At 44.6% G+C, this 8536-nt stretch overlaps 1 long non-coding RNA gene across 1 annotated transcript; it reads left to right on the top strand.

Moving 5' to 3' along the window:
* The first annotated feature begins 4063 nt into the window (after positions 1-4063).
* Positions 4064-8179, top strand: LOC142768788 (uncharacterized). Its single transcript, XR_012885461.1, has 2 exons — positions 4064-4178; positions 7959-8179. It is a non-coding gene; the product is annotated as an uncharacterized LOC142768788 (long non-coding RNA).
* Positions 8180-8536: the final 357 nt, after the last annotated feature.

Raw genomic sequence — 8536 nt, 5'->3', positions numbered from 1 at the left:
CATTATTATTAACAGAGATATTTTGTTGAGTGCTTACATCACGCACTTTAAGAAGAGGCTCAACTCTATCGCTCATGTAATGAAATTTTCTCCTGTAAAACTTGGGGAACATCCGTGTCAGCCGTGCTTGAACTGTACAGAGCTTTTTTCTTGAAATATTTTCGGTATAGCAGATCCTTGCTTTCAAATGTCGGAAAAACTGACATCCGGGTCCTGCGAAGCAATCAAAGTCAAGTTCTTCGCACATGCTTGAGATTTCCTAGGTGTGCTAACACGGTCGCAACTATTTCTATTGCCAAAAATCTGTAGAACTGCCGACATACTCCGCGCGCATATTCGCCATATATCCTGACAGCCTAACCACCACCTTGCTAGCCTGCCACTGGAAAGACCGAAGGCAGAGTTCTCCAGACTAGTGGCGGCTAACCAGCATTTCTTCTCCCGGAGATTATCACCCGCAATTATTCTGCTATGCCCAGGGTGGTGCTTGCAAAGGACTTCTGTACACATTGAAGTGCCGGAGATAACCGAAAACGTGAACCAGTCATTTCCAGCTCCCAAGCAGATGTCATTAGATCATTTGCGTATATCATATGTATACTGAAGTCATATTTACACGGATGCTTCTGTCTCCGGAAGTTCGACGGTCGCTTTTGTAATTCCATCTCAGTCAATCACCGTGAATTATAACACTTCACACCTCACATCTACGGGCTCCGAACTAACTGCTCTTCCAGCCGCAATTAGATTTGTTATGGAAGAATTTCCTGCTAAATGGGCTATCTTTTGTGACTCCAAGGCGGCCCTTCAGTGTAAGTGAAGTCAACGATGCGGGAACTACAATTAGATGGTATCTCAAATCAATAGAATCTGTCACCGCGCCACTAACAAAGGAGATGCCATTATCTTCTAATGGTGACCTTGTCACTGTGGGATTATTGGTAACCAGCTAAACCGACAAGGCTGCCCGTTGTGCCGACGACAGAGCACCCACACTGCGCATACCCTGTCACGAGTTGGTGCACTAAACAACTTCGCCACGTTGCGCATTATACTACACTTGTGCATTGGAATCCTCAACTGAACTCCACTCGACGCCCACAGAACCTCGCTTCATTACTCCAATTACAGCTTTCATCGAAGGCTTCGCGACGGGACGCTACAATGCTGTGTCGGTTGTGCGTCAGCTTTGCTTTTACCAGTTCATTAGGTTATCTATCACGTTCGTATGGCTGATCTCCACAACTGTGTTAACTGCTATTTTGTACGCGTGTGCACGCGATCACACTGAAAAACCCACGCATTCGAAAAAAAGGGCTCAAAGTCACGAGGCGCTGTATATTGACTGCCCCTGCCACCCCTCCCTGCTTAGCTTCCAACGCTTTCGTCGGAACGAGAGAAGAGATAGTGAAATCGCAGCATGCGACAAACCTTTGTAACTTCACTCACACTGGGTGGATTCTTGAAATTTTTGCGAGGTTGAATTTGTGAGGAAATAAACTGTCCAAGTGAATTCATTTCATGGTTACTTGAGAAAGTGTTTCAGGGTACCTTTAACGTATTTTGTTCGACAGGTGTCAAGACGAGAACGAGCCCATTCGGCGATTTGTAGGCGCATTTGGGAAGCCTGAAATTACACGAAAACAGGCCGGGATAAAGCAGCCATCACCGCTAAAAACTCACAAAAACTTCGGAAAGCTGTAAAAATGCACAACTATGTCCATCTAGCGGAAAACATATCATGCCTTTACAGAGGCGTCGATCAAGAAAACAGCAAAACGCTAGATATTGTGCTGCTATCTGTGAAGCATTGTGAGACTCTTTATGGCCTCCGAGATGGCGAGCGTGCGGCGTGTATCTTGGAGGCCACGCGACTCTTGCTTTAGATGAAAAAGCTCTATGCATATAGTTTCCTAAAATTACCTAGAGGGCACTTTGGCGCTGCGATAGTTCAGCGACCATGGGAATGACGAGCAGTACACACATTTACCTAGTCTTCGTACTTGTGGGCGGCGAATTGTACTTGCGGCTTCGGTTATAGTTGTGTTTCAGTTTTGTTTAGATAGAAACATTGAACCCTTTTGAACTTCGTGAGCCGATTTGGAAAGTAAGTCTAAAAAAATAAGATGGTGAAGCGCTACCGCTGAACATTTGCGAATACAAGTTTCGTAAGAAAACAGCTCTAATCCACACGAACACACGGAGCCAAAAGCAGGCCAGAAGGACGAATATTACACAAATGTGTGTACTACCCATCATTCCCATGCTCACTGAAGCGTCGTGCGTTGCAGCGCCCATAGACACTAGTGCAAGAGTTCCCTCTAATGTATATTAGGAAACTCTATGGCTGTATGTACCATTCGCGCGCACGCTGGTACGATCTACTCTGTGTGTGTGTTAGTGTTCATGCATGCGTGTGTACGTAACAAAACACATTAATAAGTGTGCACTTGCTAGTTGAAGGGTGCACTAATGACTGGATTTGGCTATCGCGTTCAACTCTTCAAGGGGCAGCTTAAAGGTCTCCCAATCTCGTTTGTTTTTGTTTATCTAAGCGTTGGAGATTATGACATATACCACCTCGGGGGGAATGTCCAATATTTTGTAGTTTATATTCAGTAGATAATTGACTATGTCATCTCTCGTCTCTCTGCTGCGTCGCGTGCCTGGCGGACTGCCCATAAATGTTGTTGGAGTTCGGAGTTGTAATAGCACCCTCACATTTTCAAGGCGTGAAGACTTCCCCCCAGCGTGACGTGGGGCACTACCCTGTTCCTACGCGGGAGCGGCGTGTTCCGAAGGACCGAACAAAAGTGCGTTTCGAAGGACCTAATGAAATTCAGTAATTCATCCACTCATCCCTTTTCATTCTTCGGAGTAGCGTGATACTCGCTGCACGCTTGCAAAGTATTTTGTGCAACTTTTCAGTGCTGTGGCTGCTTGGGCTAGTTGGTATGGCACGACGATAGTTATGGTGCGAAAACAAAACGACGACACAGAGACAAGAAGAACACGAAGGACACGAGCGCTCGTGTCCTTTGTGTCCTTCTTGTCTCTCTGTCGTCGTTTTGTTCTCGTGCTATAACTATCGTCATTTTCACTGCTGTTAGTAACGGTGATGAAAAACTATGACTGAAGGATTTGTAAGGGGGAAGGGGTGTTATTGGAGCATTCAACGGCCAACTCGATAAGTAATTCGCATTGTGTGAAGCCTGGTTCTTTCTCGGTTTTGTAAATTGCTTTATTACTCATATAGGGCAATTCCTTTCCAGGTATGAACCCTGCATAAGGTCATTTGAAAATGAGTTTTCGTGCACTGGCATGGTTATGTGGTGAATAGTGGGCCTGCATGCAAAGGACCCTGGTTAGAAACCCCTTTTGTTCTTGTTGCGTGTGTTTTTCTTGTTTTTTTCTTTTCATATAGTTTTGGGAGATAGTTTTTACGTAAACCAGCGGTGGCTACGGCGGACAACTACTACACATGCGACCTTTTTTGTGATCTCGCAACAGCTTTTGATTTAAAAGATCCTGGTTCCATCGCTTACGCATCATTACATACATAAGCACAAAAGTACCATTCCGTTCTTCCAGAAGTGTACTAAACTTTACGAATAGTGGTCAGCTGCGAACACAAGGCTTGTGCGCTAACACTAACTTTCTTTACCCTGGCTTTTGTGAGTCACTTTTTTCTTAGGATAATAGAATTATAATGCTTCGACGTCACTTAGGTGATCACCAGCCAAGCACTTGCTTGGACAACGTCCCAACGGTTTGCTTTAGTCCCTTCTTTTCTGAGTACTATAGTAAACGATGCGGTAGCTTTTGTTAAGAATATTCAATACGCACTCAATCTTTTTTTTATGTATGTGTACTTTTTCTTACTTTATCGTACTTTTTTCTTACTTTACCATTTTACGCTATGCTTTGGCTTTGAGAGTTAATAAATTGAATAAGCACTTTCCGCGTCCTGCGCTCAAAAAACTCAACAAGCGCATTCTAAGGTGACAACAATAAGAATGTGGGCGGAAAATACAGAGGCGCGAATTCCTTTTCTTCAGGGCTCCTTTAAAGTGTTAAGACGCGGAAACTCTCGCAAATCCTGTAGAAGGGAAACTGTGAATGTTTTCTGCTGGAAGAGATTGCACTTGCATGGCAGGCCAAGCTAGAAGACACAATGAGTAAGTGCGTGCTCGAAATGAGAAAAAGCTGTTTTTTTCAGGGCACTTAAGACACGCCTGCACTCTTCTTCGCCACTCTGCACACGTGAAGACATGTTGGCTACGCGATAACAATCAGTGAAAAGAAAGAGTACGTTATCCGTTTCACTGCCAAGTGCGCTGTTCCTTTTCTTTTTTTCGGTTCACCCGCTCTTTGTAATTCGCTTCGAGTGAACTTTCAGGCACAGACATGTGCAATTCGCATGCCTTTGATTATGAATGCTGCATATCAATTTCTTTTGAAAGAAGGCCATGTTGCCGGGAAAAAATAATAGTACGTCAAAGTATGAGAACAGCAAAAATAAGTGAACAGAGCACTAAACTTCAAACAAAACTCAGAGCACCGATTGCTAACTAAACAGGGCTTGTCCGCAGAAAAACAACAGCATTGTTCGAAGCGTTACAAGAGTTCCGAACTGAAAGTTTGAACGTGGGATATTGTGGAAAATGTTCTCGTCTGATTTGTAAAGCAAGTTCCAATGGCGCACTAGGTTCACTTTGTAAAAAATACTTAAATACCTCTTTTCATGCGCTTTCACTCGCTTTAAATGCTTAATTTGAAGCAATTCAATCATCGCAATAGAAAAAAAATTGCGATGATACTCATCCAATCATTCGTCAGTAAAAAAGTCCGTCTGAAAACTTCTATCTATCTATCTATCTATCTATCTATCTATCTATCTATCTATCTATCTATCTATCTATCTATCTATCATGTCAGGTGCGTCTGAGCACTGTCGTGGGCGCTCGTTACCTTGATATAGCATATAAAAGTTGGCAAGGCGTGTCTACCCTGTTTGACGAACTTAATTACCTTCATTTACAGCTCCTAATATACATAACAACGTCGTCGTGCTTATTTCTTTACTCTCGAAGGCAGCTTCCCCACTGCCGCAATTGCCATCTTTCAACACCTCTTCCATCAAACCTCCATGCAAGAGCGGCAGTGCACTAGATGCGTCGTCTTCCGGCATGCACCATAGGCGACCGTTTACGAGGTAGCATTTATAATTGTAACTGTACAAAATAGCGGGTGAAAAGGAGTTAGAGGAGAATGCAAACTTTCCGTGAAAACGTTTCAATAAGGGAATGTGGGCAGTGCCCGTGTTTCGGCAAGCGGACTTTTCTTCTGCGAGGCTGCAGCCTTGATTTCTTTTCACTGCGGACAGAGACCAAGGCATGTGTTCAGAGAAAAATTAGTTTTGCCGCAAGGGTGATTGAATACACGCTGTGACAACCAATCGGAATGCTCGTCAAAGTTAGGCTAACTGTTAGTTGTTTGTATACGCTATCAAATAACACTAAAAAAAACACTGCTTACAGCGACCATGACCCCTCCAGGGAGTAAAGCGCCTTTCCTACTGGTTGTCATCTTGACACAAACTGATGGGAACACCCAACATATACGAGCATTTTAATGATGTAAATCGTTAGAGAGTGAACCGCGCTCGCACCCGCGGCTTTATAGGCTCCGTGCCGTTGATTTTTTTACTATCACTGCAGCGCTAGAACCCAAAACAAAGCGGTAAAAAAATGGCAGCATATCCACGGAGTGAATGATGGAGAGTGGGGCGAAGCATTCGTCCGTTCATTCGTTCTTGCTTCCGTCCGTCCATGCGTCCGTCTGTGTGACCGTCCATGCGTCCATCCGCCCGTCCGTGCGTGCGTCTGTTCGCGCGTACGTCCCTGCGTTCGTCCATGCATCCGCCCCTGCGTCCGTTAATGCATCCATTCATGCATCTGTCAGTGTATCGTTCGTCCATCCATTCAACACTCCAAGTATCATCATATCGCATCTTTTCATCATATGTTCCCCATATGTAAGCACCGCCATGCACCGGACAATCAAAGGACTCAACGAGAGGTGGCACACGCACACTTTCTTACGGCTTGCGCTTCGGGTCTACTTCCCACCTTTAACCACCTCGAGTTCATGGTATATACTAGTTCACTGTATTCATGGCACTACGGCCCAACGCTCGCTAAACCATTCTAAAACCAAAGAGGTTACGCCCAGCGAGTACAACGTAGCAACCTTTTCCTGTCAGGTAGTGCTCAATGTACATGCCAATGGCTGCTAATGGGAAATGAGAGACAAGAGAATTCGGCTTTTGGTTTCTTACGGCTTGCGCTTCGTATCTACTTCCCACCTTTATCCACCTCGAATTCATTGTATATAGTAGTTCATTGTATTCATCGCACTGCGGCTCAACGCTCGCTAAACCTTTCTAAAACTAAGGAGGTTACACCCAGCGAGTGGGGATTGACGCGTGCGCGTTAACTAAAAGCCGAATGCTCCTGTCTCTCAATCCTCATTTGCAGCCATTGGCATGTACATTGAGCACTATTTTCCATTGTTCAAAACGCACAGAAGAAATCCCTCACCGGCACCACCTTGGAGATCAAAATGTTATACTTGTTACACACTACAACGACTACGAGGGACAAATAGGTGCCGCAATAAAAAGCTTCGCCTCTAAAAGCACAAATGAGGCGGAATCGCTGAAAATGAAGCGGAAAGAGCTCGTCTATCTCTTTCTTCATGAAGGGGCAGTGCTACACTAAGAATGCGTTTCCGCGTATGTTTTTTTCTGAGCGTCTCAAACGGCCAAGGTCGGTGAACATGGGTCGGGAACATGGGTTGGGTGGCGTGGTCCCCTGACCAGACGCAGATCTGTCTGGTCAGGGGACCGCGCCAATGGTCGTAGTTCTCACTTACTGGTAAAACAACGTTGCTTCGCCACCCACATCGGGGCCGAATCACTTGCAGAAAGCGATTTCTCAGCTTGTAGAGTCCTCGACCACATGCCTCACACGATGGTATCGCATGTGCACATTGAGCAGGGGGGGGGACCATCTTTTCCCATTTTTTATTAAGCCATACTTGTTCCCACAGATCACACGCTTTTACTAGCACGCACAACATGCAAAATTAGACTTTGTAAGCGGCAATATGGTGGCGCAAATGCCGACGGCGACAGCAAAAACAAGCCAATAATGTTTGATTGATTGATTGATATGTGGGGTTTAACCTCCCAAAACCATCATATGATTATGAGAGACGCCGTAGTGGAGGGCTACGGAAATTTCGGCCACCTGGGGTTCATTAACGTGCACCCAAATCTGAGCACACAGGCCTACAACATTTCCGCCTCCATCGGAAATGCAGCCGCCGCATCCGGGATTTGAACCCGCGACCTGCGGGTCAGCAGCCGAGTACCTTAGCCACTAGACCACCGCGGCAGGGCAAGCCAATATTGTCCATATATTTTCTTTCACAATAAAAGGAGAGCAGTAAAGTGTTCTTTCTATACACAAGAACTGATGATATGTTGATTTTAACGGATTTTAGATGCCGTAGTGACGATCCGAAGAAATCAGAGCACACTAGCATGCAGCATTCTCGCCTCCATCAAAAATGTAGCCACCGCAGTCGAGATTCGATCCCGTGACCTGCGGGTAAAGAACCGAGTACTTTAGCCACTAGACCACCACGGTGGGGCCAATACAAAGAAACTGAAATTACTTCTACAACATGTGGAATCCATTGCTCACACTTTTGACGGCTATCTTCTCATTTCGTAATACGACAACTTCCGACTTGAAGTTCCCCATTGCCATCAAGTGGATAGATAGATAGATAGATAGATAGATAGATAGATAGATAGATAGATAGATAGATAGATAGATAGATAGTTAACTTTATTCGGGTCCAGAAGAATCTTCACCCCGTTTTTATAGGTGCAAGACTGCGGGCCGCTCCCACGTTGGGACAGGGAGGCCAAGGCTCACCGCCGCATCATGGGCCTTCTGGACAGCCCGGAGTTGGACAAACCAGTCGTGGCTCGTAAGGAAAGCAGAGAAGGCTTCCTCCGTCAAGCCGATCAATTCGAAAGATAAAAACAACTATTTTCTTCCTTGAAACAAGAATTGTAATGATAAATCTACTTATGTGAAAAGAACTGGTCTATGCTTTCAATTTAGGCAAAAAAGTGACTTTAATGTTATCAACACATGGTGCTGATTGCGTCTTAATATAGAAAAAAAGGATGGTTTTGGTAAATTAGTGATTTTCACTCATGATTTTTAACAGCTCGAGAGGTCTAAAAGTATCTTTTCCGGAAGGTATACACTTTATGGAGTAAATATTTCTTGCTCAAATATTCGTACATATTGTAGAAATTTAACAGAAAAAGTAGAAACATAACACATGTTGACTAAACATTTGGAGGCGTATGTGGTAGAAACACTTTTCTGCAAATACTGAGCCTCAAGCTGCTCGCAAAAGTGAATATTTTTAACAAGTACGCTAATTGGAT

The sequence above is a fragment of the Rhipicephalus microplus genome, chromosome 1 (assembly GCF_043290135.1).
Source record: "Rhipicephalus microplus isolate Deutch F79 chromosome 1, USDA_Rmic, whole genome shotgun sequence".
Classification (NCBI taxonomy): Eukaryota; Metazoa; Arthropoda; class Arachnida; order Ixodida; family Ixodidae; genus Rhipicephalus; species Rhipicephalus microplus.
Note: the sequence above shows the minus strand (reverse complement) of the source record. Positions and strands in the feature narration are given on the sequence as shown.